General features: G+C 43.4%; 1 protein-coding gene and 1 non-coding gene across 6 annotated transcripts in view; one reads left to right on the plus strand and one right to left on the minus strand.

Annotated features, from left to right (window-relative positions):
- Positions 1 to 3,250: 3,250 nt before the first annotated feature.
- Trnal-cag lies at positions 3,251 to 3,333 on the minus strand. Its single transcript has one exon. It is a non-coding gene; the product is annotated as a tRNA-Leu (tRNA).
- Positions 3,334 to 3,904: 571 nt separating this feature from the next.
- Positions 3,905 to 17,589, plus strand: part of LOC119653857 (serine/threonine-protein kinase Tao) — a 39,511-nt gene continuing 25,826 nt past the window's right edge. For 3 of the 5 annotated variants that reach the window (XM_038058910.1, XM_038058908.1, XM_038058913.1), the window contains exon 1: positions 3,905 to 4,340. The gene's annotated coding sequence lies outside the window, so the exon portion shown is untranslated. Of the gene's footprint in view, positions 4,341 to 4,519; positions 4,727 to 17,589 lie in introns of those variants that run through there. The other 2 variants (XM_038058911.1, XM_038058912.1) reach the window with 1 other exon arrangement.

Raw genomic sequence — 17,589 nt, forward strand, 5'->3', positions numbered from 1 at the left:
CTTTCACAACCGGGGTCGGCTCGTCGTGATCGGCTTCGCCATTTGGCTCTATCGAATGCCTGATCTGGGTGCAATCTCGAGGCTTTCAAATCCCCATCCAGCGTATCAAGCGACCGTTGCTTAGGTCTGCCTTTTGGTCGTTTACCATTGACTTCGATGTTCAGACCAATCTTGGCAAGTGAATTCTCGTTTGCACGAATTGCGTGACCATACCATCGAAGACGCCTCTCTCGCAACTTTTCCACGATCGGTGCAACCCCATAACGATCGCGGATATCCTAATTTCTTATGGCCGTATACAATTTTACCCTGGCTATGCTATCATTGGCTGCCTTGAAGTTGATGAAAAGATGGTGCAACTGATGTCCATATTCCAACAGTCGGAGGTATCACTCAGTGTAGCAGTAATAGAGTTATCACTTTGCTGGATTCCATCTATAAGATATGCTTCACTCTGCTGCAAAGCCTGGTCGCCTCATACACCCAGAACACCACCAACCCATACCAAAGGGGCTTCACAGGCCTCTTCGAATCGAAGGACATATCATTCTGGTGCTAATAAAATAGCAGATATCTTGTATGCTTGAAATCTGGTCGTCATGTTTCCGATAGTTCGGGCCAGCTCCGTTGTCGGGTTTTCCGAGAATACCCCTGAGCCCTATCCATCTTCTTTGATTAACCTGTCGTTGAAGATTATTGAGTCTGTAACCCCAAAAGACTATTTGTCGACCATTATTTTCTTTTTGATGATTACAAAAGAAATTGTATTCTCAAAGACAAATGAGGAAATCATAAAATCAGTCGGCATCGGAATCACCTAATATTTGCCATGGGACTTTCAGAAGGGCACATGGCTGTATGTGTGGGTATTTTTCCTTGTGCTATGGTTGTAAGCTTACATGCGTCATAGGCCGCTTTCTGTTTCACCTCCAAATGAATGGGGTGTAGATTTAGGCTAGCTTTGAGTGCCGCGATTAACCTAGTACTCATTGGTCCAATAGTACTTAGGCAACCCAGAGTTTGAATCTGTGCCAACATTTTCCTGTTGTTAGCAAAGACCTTGGAGTCATTTTCGACAATAAGCTCCGCTTGGACACCCATTGCCTCGAAGTCACCAGCCGAGCAGTAAAATTGTCAGGTTTTATACTTCACTCATTCTTTGATTTTGACCCCATTCAACCCTCCTTAGCTCTCACCAATTTCCTCGTGAGGAGTACTCTCGAGTACTGCTCCGTGATCTGGTTAGCTTCTCGTAACTGTGATTGTTTTGCCCTTGAAAAGGTGCAACGCAAATTCAACCATTCCCTCTTCGTAAAAAAAACTTTCCTCCTGCTGACTATCCCTCCTGGCTCCGCTTTCTGAACTTTCCCTTCCTACAATTGCGTAGAACCTATCAGAATTTATGCACATTTTTTAAATTTCCTCGGTCTGATGCACTGCTCCGCCTCTGACAACATCATCTATTATCCTGACATTTTTAAGATGTCCTTCGCGGAGCTTGAACTATGCTTCCATTCCCCGATTCCCAGAATTTGTCGAAGTTATACCGCACAACAGCTTGGTCCTTTAAACTTCTCTCCTTCAAGTAGTTTTAAGCATAGTTTAAGGTTCTTGCTTTCTCCTCCTCTTGAGGGCAAATAAGTAACTAGAGTTTACTCTGTTTATTGTTCGTTAATAAATCTTCTTTTTCGTCTTTTTATGCAGCCTTTGTCCCGTTCACAAGCGGGGTCGGCTCGTCGTAATCGGTTTTGCCATTTGGTTCTATCAAATTCCTAATTTCGATGCAGTCACGAGGCTTTTAAATCCCCATTCAGTATATCAAGCCACCGTTGTTTCGGTCGGCCTTCTGGTTGCTTATCATCGACTTCGATGTTCAGGCCAATCGTCCCAAGTGATTCTCGTTAGCGCGAATTATGTACCATACCATTGAAGACGGCTCTCTCGCAATTTATCCACGATCGGAGCAACTCCATTTCGACTGCGGATATCCGAACTTCGGATGTGATCAAAACGTGTCACACGACTACTCCAATGTATCATCTTCATCTCCATTATCGTAAGACGCCGTTCATTGTCTCTTCAAAAATCTTCATGGTATGGGAAAGTAACCGGATCGGACGGTAATTTGAACATTCTGCTGGGCTACCTTTCTTTTTCCATATTGGAACAGTGGTACTTTCTTGCCAGTCAGATGGTGTTCTTCCTTCCTGAATAACCCGGTTAAAGCATTCACTCAGCCAAAGTGTTGGGTCCCAGCTCTTTGCTTTCCGGAGCTCAGATGTGATGTCGTCAGGTCCTGTGGCTTTTCTCGATTTTATTCGTTTTATTGATTCCTCGAATTCAGTTGCGCTGGCTGGTGGAACTGCTTCAAATGTCGGCAATGATTGTGGAAGTGGAGAATGAACAAATTCTTTAATTGAAATCTGCTCGCTATCTATCTGCCGCGGCTCGACGGTTGGTAAGCAAAGTACCGTCCTTGTCATTAACGCAACCAGTTGGTTTTTGGCAAGTCGACACAAATCTTTCTGTAATCTCAAGTGTCCAGTATCCAAAGATCCAGTATCGTAAAGATCTTTGTAATGGACCACTCGGGTGCCAGCGATCGCGTTCTCTGCTTCCCGGTTGGCATTCTTATAAATTTGCCAATTGGCGAGCGTTTTATCGTGGAGAAACTTGTGATAGAGGCGTTTCTTTTCACGGACCTCCATTTGGACATCGTCATTCCAAAGCCAAATATCTCGGTTGATGTACCGCTTACCTGGCTTGGTGACCCCGATGGTTGCAGAGGCCGGGGATGTTGCGAAGCGATGATCTCATGGAGAACAGTTTTGCAATCAGTGACGGGGGTAAAATGTCGGCCTCTTATGAGAATATAGTCGATATGCGTTTTGCTATTCCGACTATAAAATGTAGGAAGATGCGACGATTGTTCAGTGTAATATGTATTCATAAGTACACGGTCATGGATGTCCGCAAAATCGATTATAGGCTCGCCACCCTCATTGTGCGCTCCAAACCCCTTTCCCCCATGGCACCTGTTTATTTTTGTTTTACTGAGGTTAGTACAAAATATGTTGCCTTAAACCCTCCTCCTTTACTTGGGACCAGAATGATCTGTTGGTAGCATGGCGGAGCTCTGCTGTTTAATAAATAAATAAATGAAAATAATTAAATTTAATGTGTCAGTTCTTCTAAGTATTCGAGTATGAAAAAGAAGATATATCATTGAAATTAACAAAAAACGAGTTGATGTCAGAAGTGGGATTCGAACCCACGCCCACAGAGTGGACTGCGACCTGAACGCAGCGCCTTAGACCACTCGGCCATCCTGACACATGAGAGTTCTTGCTCCTTTGACAGTTTCCTAATTGGTTCCAGTTCAAAGTTCTTATAAGAATACTAATCCCGCTAAAATTACACGCCATTGGCATTTAACGTATTTTAATTGTTTTGTTCCAAAACCATAGCAAATAATGCAAATTTTTGGAGTTTTAATTTCATGCTATTTGTGTTTTATTGGTCTTGTTCTATTTAGATAGTGGGAAATGTGCTAGTATCAGGATAGCGGTGTCGGCAGTTAGAATGTTACAAATATGCAGACGGATTAATCATTTTTTGTGACGATACTTTCCACTTATATAAAAGTAATGCGAGTTGCGTTGCTCATAGTTCAGGAAGTAAAAATAACCCCAATTGCTGTGCATCTTATATCATAAAGCGATGACAGCTCCCCGCTTTCAAACTATCTAAAATCAAAACCACCAAAACAAATCACGTTCCGTCACCTACCACTATTCACCACAAGTTCATGGAATTCAAGCATGGCCGTCAAGAAAACCGTCATGAAGCGGTTTTCATGAAATCCGGCAACAGTGTCTCATTGCACTCATGCGAATGTGTGTGTCGTATGGCCAAAAAGTCATTATTCGTCCAAGATCGCCATCTTGTAGGGTATCTCCACAGAAATTTCACTTCTTTTTCGTGTTTCCTTCTAGTTTTCGCCTCTAATTTATCATTAAATCGTCGCATCGCGATACACGGTCATTGAAGAATGTAAAAAGGTTCGCGAGAGCACCGAAAACTCGCAAGTTTTTGGTGTATTGTGCGCGTAGGAAAAATGTCTCGTTGCTGAAGAGTGGTGCCGTCGTCGTCGTTTCCCCCCGAGTCGTGGATGATCTCTCGTACGAAAGGAGGAAAAAGTTTGTGTGGTGATTGTCAAACGATTTGGGTCTTGTTCATCGCAATTTCCGCAGCGCTGTGACCGGATGATAGTTGGAATTGTCGTGGAATAGAGAAGAATTGCTCGGACGCAACCATATGTGTGAATTTGTTTGATAAATGTAAGTAGGAAGGCGACCAGTGCAAAAAATCACAGTAGAAAAGTATTTGTCTGAAAGGGCGACGGGGAAAAAGGGTGTCGTCGTCGTCTCTTGGCTCGGTCGTTGCTAGCACCTCGCACTCGCTCGAATTCGGAAACGAAACCGTGAACGTCGGTCATTTTAATTCCATTGGCATTTCCATCATATCAAAATTGGAAAAAAAAATTACACGAGTCAACACGGTCGGGCGGAAACTGTTTGATTTTCCGAACTGTTTCAGTGGCAGTGATTTGATCCCTCGTTGCGACTGCGATTTGTCTGCAAGCCCGCTCGGCCTGGCCGGGCCCCGTTCCAATTGCTCGTGGGGTGCGACTGCGGCTGTCGATTAGTGCGGACCTCGCTCGCTGGTCAGTAAACGTCGTCCCAATTGTCCAAGCAAATGTTGCTATTTTCCCCGAGGAGATGATAAGGGATAACCTTTGTAAGTTGTAGGCATGACGGTTGGCTCCTTTGCGTGGAAAACAGGCCAGGGAAAGTGCTGGGAGCGATGACTGGCGACTTTGGTGTCAGTGAATATCCGTGGAAAGGCAGTCCGGGTGATTACTTTCGATTGCACCGTATGCGCGCTTATGGAGCCCAATGAAAACGAAACCAATTGTTCTTGGGCGAGATTTCGCAGTTTATCCATGCGAGACAATGACAATGCGATTGATTCGTTGGAAAGTGTGATTAGCGCTCGACCGCTGGCTAGCAAGGAACGTCCGGTCGTCCGGTTGTCGTATTGCCCCCGTATTTCTAAACGCCCAATTTTCATTTTATGTAATTGTTATAATTCATTTAGCAGTTGCCTGCTCCAATTGAACGGCTGCGTTTGAATCAGTGGAACGGCTTCAAGCGCCGGAGATACCGCACAAACACCTGGGCTGCTCTGATGACACATTTCATAGACGTGCGGATTACTAATGGAGTGTAATTGGGTTAAGCATCAGCTTCGCGCAACTTGAGGCTGAGAAGATAACCGTAGTAAGATTGTCCGGGAAAGTCACACTCGAATCCACTACTTCGTGGTAAAATAGTTCAGATAAGAACTTCTGATTGTGTCCATGCGTTCAAACATTTGCTCGAGTATACTTTATCCAGTGTGAGACCTTTTCCAAGAGACCCTAATTAAATTGGAACTCGAAAAAAAGGTTTCACATCCGGGTGGTGGCAAAATGAGGGATGTACTTTTCACACGGAAGGGGAAATACCAATCAAAATAGAAAAATGTCGAGTGCAAAACGGCTATCTCTACATATGCTTTTCTATATAAGGGTAGTGTTGAGTGGCACGCGTTTATCCACCCGTTTGGTAGCCAATTGGAACTCTTGCTGCCCCTCACTCCATCCTGGTTTTAATCCTGTTGGCAACGAATAAGAAGAGGTGCCAGACGAAGCTACTATAGGTCAAAGCACTTGAAACCATTACCAAAAGAAACTACAGATCTCCCAACTGATCCCGCTTTCTGCTTCAACAAAAAGCAAAGATGAACTCACGGCAACGGTCTATACACGAACTTTTGGGAATCACCAGGAGAGGTTAATGGTTGGTAGCAGAAATTCAATAAAAAGTTTGTATATAAACTTAATGTGTTTATTTGAACGTAACATCGGTCCTGTTCCTGATTGCGGAGGTCGCAGTGAGAGTCATGAGTAGATTCCTATCGGGGGACGTTTCTACTTAATCCTCTAGCAATCAGCCAACTTTTAGGGAGTACATAATCTCTCTCTCATAATTTCTAGGAAAGGTAAATAAACAAGTCCTAATTCCAGGCAAGTGCCTGAAAGTGATTCGCACCGCAACAGCACTCTGCTCCAAGAAAATTACGACCATTCAGCTGTCCATGTCTTGTCGTCAGCTGTAGGTTTCTGGTGTTATTATTGTTAAACTCTTGAGGGTCTACAAAATTACTGAAGTCCTGCCTGGTAACAATCATTAAAACTGACCTGTCTGCCGGATTTCGTTGAGTTTCCCATTGCAAGTTGTTGGACGGGAGTTTGATCGGTTTTCCGGATATTCCTCCCGGGAGCGGTTATTGTCGCGATTGTTTTTTGGTGTTGGGTTGCAATCGTCTTCGTCTTTGATGTCTTTGGTCATCGTGTAAGAAGATTTGAGTCGCTCGATGTTACTATAGACGCGCTGAAAGCATTGTATAGGAAACTCAAGCTAGCAGTATTGTTTGTGGATTCCTTTTCCGACATACTTTGATGAACTTGGTCAGATATTGACTCCACTGCTTGTACCTGTAGGTCACGTGATCGGCGCAGAGTATGCGGGTGCTGATGCTGTTGGCTTTGGCTATTTGCCTTGAAAGTCTCTTTTTATATGGTCCTTGGTTTTTGAAACGCGGGTAAAAATTTATATCGGCGCCAGTGCCTGTAAGCAATCTTGTTTTCGTATTTCGGTCGGACAGAAAGGCATCGTGAACGAGATGAACAGAGCGATTCGCATTGTTCGAACTCCAATTACATGCTTTCGTGTATTTGATGGCTTCGAATTTGAATCTCCAGTGGTATCAACATTACCCTTTTTTCTGGGGTAGGGTAGGTGAATGCATTTACGCACACAGTGTTGGGACTCCCGGTAGGGTACGTCGTCGGACTACCAACGTCAGAGACCTAGCCTGGAACCGTTTGTCACATTACTTCGAGCTAGTCCCCAAACTCTCCCGCCTTGCGAAGCCTTTAAAGCAGGGAATTCCTTTCACCAACGGGAGAGGCGAAGAGGAAGGGAACTGTGAGTTCAAGGCGCCCCTGCCATCCGGCTCCTCCACCGGTCGAGCTCTATCTTCTTAGCAACGATAAGAACCCGAGCGTAATGGGCAGCACCGCTCCACCTGTCAGCATTCCTCAGCATCCCTTCGACAATGTTGTCTGGAGAAAAATCCCCTGTGTTTAAATAGAGCTGCTGACGAACCCCATCCCACCTTCCACAAGAAAAAAAAGTGTGGTGGGCGTCGTCTACAACTCCATTGCAAAACACACAATCCGGAGATCGCGCCTTTTCAATCTTGTGCAGGTAAAACTGAAAGCCCCCATAAATTGGGTAAGGAAATAGTCTCACCATGCTTGCGATTCACCCACGCACCTAAGTTGCCGATTAACCGCGCAGTCTATCTGCCTCTGGTTTCATTTTGCCAAGAGAGTTGCAAATCGTCTAGAGTGCGTTGCCGTTCTTTACGAGTAACAACCTCCCTTGGCTCATCGCAAAGCTCCCCGTCTCTGTACTTGCGCGAGACGTTTACGATATACCTCCTTGCCAAGAGCGTCAGCCCATACCTCTGCACCGTAGAGCAGGACAGACTGCGTTGAACTCATCAGGAGACGTCGCCTGCTAGACGTAGGACCCCCAATGTTTGCCATTTGCCTATTTAACGCCGAAACTCCAGCTGCAGCCTTGTTCGTTGCTTCTTTGATTTGCTTAAAAAGTTCATCTTTGAGTCAAGAGTCAGCCCTACAGTCTGTTACATAAGAGCGTGGTCACTGTTACACGTAGATAAAAAATCAGAGCGTCCTGTTTCTTTTTCTATGACAGAGAGGGCACCTCAGTCCTTCATGCTTTTTGTAAATAGTCAGCTCTCTGTCAAATTTAGTCTTCAATTGAGTGGTTTTTCGAAACGAGTGCTGTTTACGCCTCTCGCTTTGAGGCAATTTTTCTATGTTTGCATGAAAAAGGACCCAAATTAACGCAAACTGCTGCTGCGAAATATATGGGAAAGTCGAAGCAGTTCGTTAGCAAGTGGATAAGTCGCTATAAAAAGGTCGGTAACGTTGATGATTTTCCTGATCGCGGAAGTGCAAGCAAAGTCTCAAAAAAAGACAAAAAAAAAGATGCTCGCATTGTTCTCGAAAGATCCAACTTTGACTTTACGTGGAGCTGCTGTGAAATTGAAAGCAAAAGGCGTTGACATATTTTACGGAACGATTCGCAGGCACTTGCTTGCCAATAAACTGAAATATCGCAGTACTTTGGAAAAACCAATGTTGAGTGCAAAACACGTTAAAAAACGAGTGGAATGGGCGAAGGAAAACTTGGACCGCGATTGGAGCAACATAATTTTTTCTGATGAATCCTCCTTCTGGGCATTTCCGAGCATCAAACACGCCTGAACAACCTCCACCAGTAGGATGCTTCAACGGAGTGTTAAACACCCCGTCAAGGTCCATGTTTGGGGGTGCTTCTCAAACAAAGGTTTCGGTAATTTGTTCTTATTTACCGAGAATTTAAATGCCGAAAAAATGAATAAAATATATCAAAAGGCTTTGTTATCATCTGTTAAGCAATGGTATACCAAGAAAAATGAAAGCTGGATCCTTCAAGAGGACAACGATCCGAAACACCGGAGTCGAGCGTGTAGCGAGTGGAAGGTGCAAAACGGAGTTGTCACTTTAGATTGGCCATCTCAGTCACCGGATGCAAATCCCATGGAAAATGTGTGGGCTCTGATGAAAATGCAGCTTCGCAGACGCAAGCCATGTAATTTAGATCAACTTTCTCGACAAATTCGGAAAATTTGGAGGTCTTTTCCGGTAGAATATGCAGAAAAACTAGTGGAAAGTAGGCCTCGACGGTGCCAGGCCATAATTGACAATGCAGGAGATTGGACTTGCTACTGAGGTATTTGCATTGAGTATTGACGACCAAATTATCAATAAATTTGCGAATTTTCGAAAAATCAATTGCTGTTATTATTTAACAGTGACCACGCTCTTATGTAACAGACTGTAGGTACTTTACCGCTGGTTTTCACTCGATTATCGACTCGCCGAACGATATGGGTCGTAGCGTCGGAATTCTCTTTTTAGTCGGGATGACTACTTCGGTTTTTTCCAGTGCTAGGTTGAAACCATGAGTAGTCATCCATCCGCTTACCCGTCGCATCAATATTACCCTAGGGAAGAAAAGTTTAGATCAGCGCTATGTACGCGATCTGGCCCAAAAACGGTGTCATGCGACCTCATATTTACGATTTTCTCTTAATTTTACAGTGGTGCTTTTTAACGGTTTAGTTAATCGAATGTATCAATCAACTATTCATAAAAGCAACAAAAAATGTCTAATACTCAGATGTAATGCTATGAGGGTAAGGACTGTAGGACATACACCTAGTTTGATGAATATCCCGATCATAATTTTTGACTATTTTTAAAATAATCAAATACATAATTCCTACCGTTATCCCATATTTACTTTAATGTTTCTATGCCTAAATTGTCCGGATAGCTGAGTGGTTAGAGCACAAGGCTATCGTACGGAAGGTCGCGCTTCAAATCTCACTGGTGGCAGTGGGATTTGTATCGTGATTTGACGTCGGATACCAGTCGACTCAGCTGTGAATGAGTACCTGAGTCAAATCAGGCTAATAATCTCGAGCGAGCGTAATGCTAACCACATTGCCTCCTACAGTACACTGTAGTGTACCGTTTCGGTCTTGAATGAAGTGCTCTAACACACTTCAAGGCCCTGATCCAATAGAAGAATTATTGGATATTTTGCAAGAACAATTGGCTGGCTTCGAAATTGATGCTCTCTACATCACTCCTGAGGTACACGAATTAACCGACGAAGATATTATTGAAGAGGGCGACACTGATTTTGCTAAAGATGTAGCTGGAACTTTTAAAATCCATTCTCACAAAGGTGAAATCAACATTTCAACTTCATTATCAAGTGAAGATAAAAGAGTAGCTCGTCCCCGCAGCCCTTCCACTTCATCTGCACCTTTCAAACGTAAGAAATCCCAAAATGAAAATCCTATTTCGAAAAAACGTAGTGAACAAAAATCCGGTGTTGCTCTTTCAAAACCAAAAGCCCAAAAATATTTCCTAAAAAAAAATACTGCTCGTGACAATATGGTTGTGTTTGAAGGCATTACTGACATCGAATCTAAGAATATGCTCCAAAGCTGTGGAGGTTTGTCGCCATTCGAATTGTTCTCCTCGTATTATGACGATGAAATCATAAATATGACAGTTGATGAATCAATGAGATGCGCTGCTCAAAAAAGAACGACTTTGCGTTTACGGGGTCAGCTTCTGAAATCAGACGATTTTTCGTAATACTTCTCCTTACCGGTTACCATAAATTGCCCCAACTACAAATGTACTGGTCATTGAGTAAAAATCGATTCAGAGCTATAAAAAAGAATTTACATTTCTTGAACAATAACTTGAAGGGAAATGATAAGTTTGCAAAACTGCGTCTACTTTTTGACAGGCTAGACACCAATTTCATGAGGTTTGGGATTTGAAGAGATGAAGAGATTATTCCATTTTTTGGTCGACATACTGCAAAAATGTTTATGAAAAGTAAGCCAATTCGCTTTGTTTTCAAAACTTGGTGTTTGTGTTCAATTTATTCCTTATGCTGGTGCTACAATAGGAATCACGACTGACCTGGGACTCGGTGGCAGTATTGTTTTGCAATTACTGACTGTTGTTGAGCAGTCAAACAGCACGCTGTTAACTTCGATAATTTCTTTTTTTCTTACCAACTTTTTCACAAGCTGCTCGAGAAAGGTTTTTGTGCCACAGGGACCATAAGAGAAAATTGGTTGAAAAAGTGTTTTCTTGTGCCAGACTCTGAACTGAAGAAGAGAGAAAAGAGGAACATATGATTCGGCGTACGATCCTAAATCTAATCTGCTAGTCGTCAAGTGGCACGATAACTCCCCGGTCGTGGTTGCAAGCAACTGCACCGATATTGTCAGACAGTTCCTAAATAAGGCTACATGATTTTCAAGGCATGCAAAAAAAACGATTCTTCTTTTTCTTCAGCCTTTGTCCCGTTCACAAGCGGGGTCGGCTCGTCGTGATCGGCTTCGCCATTTGGCTCTATCGAATGCCTGATCTGGGTGCAATCTCGAGGCTTTCAAATCCCCATCCAGCGTATCAAGCCACCGTTGCTTAGGTCTGCCTTTTGGTCGTTTACCATCGACTTCGATGTTCAGACCAATCTTTGCAAGTGAATTCTCGTTTGCACGAATTGCGTGACCATACCATCGAAGACGCCTCTCTCGCAACTTTTCCACGATCGGTGCAACCCCATAACGATCGCGGATATCCTCATTTCGGATGTGATCTAAACGTGTGACGCCACTAGTCCAACGTAGCATCTTCGTCTCCATTACCGCGAGACGCCGTTCATTGTCTTTTATGGTCGGCCAACACTCAGAACCATAGAGAGCGACTGGACGGACAACATTGCGGTAAATTTTAGATTTGAGACGTTCGTTGATACGTCGATCACAAAGGACACCAGTTGTGGAACGCCACTTCATCCAGGTTGCGTTAATGCGTGAAGCAATTTCATAACGCAGCTCTCCATTGGCTGATAGCGTTGACCCGAGGTATTTAAATCGCTCAGATCTGGGCAGATCACTGCCGCTGACAGTGATTGTGCCTGTTTCATGGGGATCGGTCGTCAAAAATTCAGTTTTGTTTAAATTCAATCTGAGACCGTGTCGCATGAGGCGATCATTCCATTTTTGAACAAGTTGCTCGAGATCATTTTTGCTATCAGATGCTAGGAAAACATCATCTGCATAAAGCAGTGTGTAGGGCGCTGGACGTTGGATATCCCGTGTGACGGTGTCCATAACAAGGACAAAGAGGAGTGGTGAGAGGGCACTTCCTTGATGAACTCCAACAGAGACACGAAGCGGTTTTGATACACCCGCCATACTTCGAACTTTACTTTTCGGATCGTGGTAGAGCAATTGAACCCAGCGCACGAGTTCTTCTGGCACGAAGTGTTGTCGTAAAGCATACCAGATGAGTTCGTGTGGTACACGGTCAAACGCTTTCTCTAGATCCAGAAAGGCAATGTAAAGAGGGCGATGCTTCTCACGGTGTTTCTCCATGAGTAACCGTGCAGCGTGTATTGCGTCAGTAGTTCCGCAGTTCTTGACAAATCCGGCTTGATTCACGGTTATTTTAACGATTTCGCGAATACGGTTGTCAAGAATGCGTTCAAAAATCTTCATGGTATGGGAAAGTAACCGGATCGGACGGTAATTTGAACATTCTGCTGGGCTACCTTTCTTTTTCCATATTGGAACAGTGGTACTTTCTTGCCAGTCAGATGGTGTTCTTCCTTCCTGAATAACCCGGTTAAAGAATTCACTGAGCCACGGTGTTGGGTCCCAGCTCTTCGCTTTCCAGAGCTCAGATGCGATGTCGTCAGGTCCTGTTGCTTTCCCCGATTTCATTTGTTTTATTGCCTCCTCGACTTCAGTTGCGCTGACTGGTGGAACTGCTCCAAATGTCGGCAATGATTGTGGAAGTGGAGGATGAGCAAATTCTTCAGTTGAAATCTGCTCGAAGTATTCTCGCCATCTATCCGTCGCGGCTCGACGATCAGTAAGCAAAGTACCGTTCTTGTCATTAACACAACAGAAGTGTTCGATATCCTGTGTGCGTTCATCACGGCTTTTAGCTAGTCGGTACAAATCTCTCTCGCCATCCCGAGTGTCCAGTTTATCGTAAAGATTTTTGAAATGGTTCGCTCGGGTGACAGCGACCGCTTTCTTTGCTTCCCGGTTGGCATTCTTATAAATTTGCCAATTAGCAGGCGTTTTATCGTCGAGAAATTTGTGGTAGAGGCGTTTCTTTTCACGGACCTTCATTTCAACATCATCATTCCAAAGCCAAGTATCTCGGTTGATGTACCGCTTACCCGGCTTGGTGACCCCGAGGGTTGCAGAGGCCGCTTTGTGGATCGTGTCTTTCATTTGGTTCCATGATTCTTCCACATTCGTAATGGTTGGCAATCGTATGAGTGAGACCGTTTCTTCGTTCTTCTCACCAAATCGCCACCATTTAATGCGCGGCGGGCCAGTGCGTTCCTCACGCCGTTTTATCGGTGGCTTAATTCGCAGGACAGCAATCAACGGCCGATGTTGAGGTGCGATGGTCTCATAGGGAACGACTTTGCAATCAGTGACAGTGGTAAAATGTTGACGTCTTATGAGAATATAGTCGATTTGCGTTTTATTGTTCCCACTATAAAATGTGGGAAGATGAGACAATCGTTTGATGAACCATGTATTCATAAGTACAAGGTCATGGGTGTCCGCAAAATCGATTATACGCTCGCCACCTTCGTTGCGCGCTCCGAACCCCTTTCCCCCATGGCACCTGTTACCGTCTGCCTTTTCACCCACATGACCATTAAGGTCGCCGGCAATGATTATGTAATCGTCAGCAGGCACGTGACAAGTCTTTTCATCGAGAAGTTGCCAGAAGGCATCTTTCTCGGCATCAGGTCGGCCTGTCTGTGGTGCATACGCGGTGAAGAAGTGAATAGTGCGATCAGCTGATATAATGGTGAGCTTCATCAGCCGATCATCAAATCGTTCGACTTCTTTAATGGCATCACGGAAACCCTCTGAGATGGCAATGCCAACACCATATTGAGTGTGTGGGTTACCAAAATAGAGAAGTTTGTAGCCATTTTTACCGCGTTCGCGTTCAATGTCGCAGCTTTTGGAACCAGACCATCGGGTTTCTTGCAGAGCGCAGATGTCAATGCACCTTTTCCGAAGGGCTCTTGCGAGTTCCTCGGTCTTTCCAGTTAGGGTACCAACATTTAGCGTGCAGACACGTATTTGTTTTGTTCGTTGTGTGCGGACTAACTTGCTTACGTCCTGACGCCGTCCATGCGTCAAGAACCCTTGCCCATTTCTCGACAGGACCGGGGCCCGTCCTGCCGCGTCGACTGAGGTGGACGCCCTAGCATTTCTCCGAGGCCTGTGACTTAATCCGATCATCATGTTTGTAACGACATTCTATGCATTTTCTTGGTCGACCTGTCGCGGGGCCTGTCACCAAGAGAGATCAGGTAGGATTTAGTATAGTAGAATAACTCCAACTATACTCTATTTATCCCTTTCCCTGATCTCAGCATTTTATTTTTGTTTTACTGAGGATAGTACAGAGTACGTTGCCTCAAACCCTCCTCCTTTACCTGGGCTTGGGACCAGCATACTATGTTAATAGCATGGCGGAGTTTGCAAAAAAAAACGATTGATCAACCCCAAATGATCGCTGAATACAACCGGTATATGGGAGGAGTTGACCTTCACGAAAATGGTATGGTCAGTTATCGGATTACAGTGAGGAGCAAGAAATGGTGGTCAACAATGACTCAATGCCGCTGATTGACTTTATTACTGTATCCCTGTAGGATATGCAAGAGCAAAACGAAAAATGTGAAGCCCATCTTCACCCGGAATGTTTTAAGTTGTTCCATACACGTTAAATAGTGAATAAAGCCGTCAAGCTGTATAAAGTGATACCCAATTTCGAACAAAACAAAAAGTAAAAAAGTAAAGAAGATTTTTATTATTTTCTAATATTGGCCAATAATGGGATAAACTGCGCAGCAGTTGTCTTAACAGTAGTTGAAGCAGCTGCGTTAAGCGTGTTTCTGTTGTTGAAGGTGAAAATGTTGGTATTATCTTAACCACAGACTTTACTTCAGCGGCCCTGGAGCTGCGGTACCGCTGAGACACTGCAGGCGGCGGGAAAACTAGGAGGGATTCTCGTCTCCCATGTAAGTGCTTTTCATAAGCTGTCCCTGATTTGTGAATAAGAACCGTATTGAGGGTGAAACATAAAAAAATTGACAGAGGAAAAATTTCGTTTACTTACAGTACGAGCTCTACGACACGCAGCCGAAACGTCCTGAAACATTACTTCATCAAAATGCTCATGCAGTGCTTCTATCGTCTGATAGACGCAATCTTCGATAACTTTTTTGTACGTTCAGAAACGAAAAACTACCAATTCCTTTGGATGTTATGCATCCCCACATCATTATTGAGGGAGAATGGCGTGCAGTTCGTACAACACACTGGGGGTCAAATTTCTCTCCTTTTCTTCTTTGCGCTGGGGATGAACTGTCAGACCTCAATTTGAATTTCGACTCATCAGGGAACACAACTCGCCTCCAATCGTTCACAGTCTAATAATGTCGTTCCAATGCCCAATTCAGTCTTTTTTCGAACATAGTCTTCGTTAAAATCCGCTTTTTTGCTGGTCTTCGAGTTCTGAGTCCTAATTCAGTCAACCGTTGCTGCACCGTTCTCATACTAACTGACACATTTTCCCCTTCCAGCAATTAAGTACGTAATGGAGCAGCAGTTGCAAATCTATGTCGGAAGGATGCTCGCTCTAATGATCGCCTGGCGCGGGGAGTAATCACCTGCTTCCTCCCGCTCCCTTGCTTTCGTCATTTTTGGCATATTTAAAAAAAATCTAATACTTACCTCAGAACAATTGATTTTTTCCCTATTACTCCCCGTTCCCGCAAAACCAGAATACGCCGTTTCCTCAACACTTATCTTTTTCCTTTCTGACATTTTTTTCACACAAATTAGGGGTTTCACTCTCCCTTCTTCCAAATCTCCAAGCAAACTGATACTGAACTAAATCTGAATAATAACAATCCTTTCATAACTTTAAATCCAAAAACAGAAATCATTGGGCGAGACTAAAGGTAATTAAAAAGGTAGAATCATAAAAGCGTTGAATGCGAACATTTGTCGGGCATTGTATAACGATAATGAAAGCAATAAACCCATCAGCAAATTCTCACATCCCTTAACCCTTCCCCGGGAGACAGTTTTATTATCTCACCTCCCTTTCACCCGTTGGTTATCAAACAGTGAGCAGAATCAGCAGGATGGGCATCAATAATGAAGGACAAGTCCGCAACAAATGGCAAAGTTGTCGCGATAATAGGAAAAGAACTCCGCGTTCTATTTTAAGGACTCTGCATCAAGACTTCAAGAAGAGGAAATACACACTTCGGAAATTACATTAAAAAGAAGGAAATTTAAGATCGAAAGGATCGGCGAAAAAGCTAAGGCTGACCGCCAAAATGAAGGAAGCGTTAATAAAACAAAAGAATGCAATTTTTATTTCATATCTCACGTCAGAAAAAGAAAACTGAATTTTGGGAAAAAAGTTAGTGGTCCTAATTCGATGAACAGCGACTGTAAGTAATCAGCACCGCCACAAACTTTCCGTTTCTTGAAATCGTTTTCTTGCCAAATCCACTCCTAAAGAAAATCTTTTGATCCCTCTTCTAACTAATGGAAAAACTTCTTCTACTCTAAAGAAAAGTTACTGCTTTGACCACATCAACACAATATGAATCAATTTGTTACAGTAAAGGAGGGGGAGAAAAGGAGTGTAGATCTCCGCTTCATTTGTTCTTCAATAGGAGCGCAATAGGAGCATTTCGGGAACTTCAACTATGCTGATATCATTGACCCTGGCCAAATGGTTCTGTAAATATAAAAAGGTGAGCTGAGTTGGACTGGAGATAAACACCAACAAAACCAAGGCTGTCAGCCTGACGAGTCATTGTACTCGTTCTAGATTCTCGTAAAGGCAAACGGGGGGTGTAAAATTTTTTTCACCGAGTATACTCATGTTGGGCATCAAATGAAAGGTCCCGATTAGTACTTTCCAATGCCGCTTTTAGTTTTGATATCTATATCTGCTCAAATTAAGTTAATAACAGTATAATCTTATATTTTTGGGAAATTTACTAGAAACCCCCTTAAGTTTATCCTAGAGTTATAAAAATAGAATAGATAGATTATAGAATGAGGCATGTTATCACCAAGTTTGACCAAAATCATACAATTACTAACGTGTACATGCGTTCAATGTAACCCCATATCGATCATACGCGTTGAGGGGATTTATTTTCTGCCAATAACTTAGATTTAGCGGGCTTAATATTGTTTTAGGTAAAAATGCAGCTTTGAGGTAGATTAAGAATCTCTGTAAAGTGATCAAGGATTTTTTCCTGTGTGGTTTCGTGCATCGTGGTAGTGGGTCCCAATGTTTTCGTGACATACTGCACAATATAGTTGAACTTGGTTTATTAAATAATTGTTGTTTTTCGGAACCTCTATCCAACTTGAGCTATTTCAAACATCTGGATATTCCTTGAGAGTTTTGGGAAATTTTGTTACCCTTTACGGCGGAGTGTATGTAGAATTGGTCTCGGTCGATTATTGCTGATGCTTCTGGGGTTGATTTTTGGGCCAGGACCAACTCCTGCTTTCCGGTAAGTTTAAAGTTGGCCGCAGTTGAGATTAAGTTGGAAAAGCGTATCTGCGTGCTTAGGGTCCAATAATTGCCACTTTTTCTGTCTATGTCTTGCATATAATTTACTCAGAATTAATCGTAATATGAGGACTATGCATTTTCTT

This window comes from Hermetia illucens, chromosome 4 (genome assembly GCF_905115235.1).
Source record: "Hermetia illucens chromosome 4, iHerIll2.2.curated.20191125, whole genome shotgun sequence".
Lineage (NCBI taxonomy): Eukaryota > Metazoa > Arthropoda > Insecta > Diptera > Stratiomyidae > Hermetia > Hermetia illucens.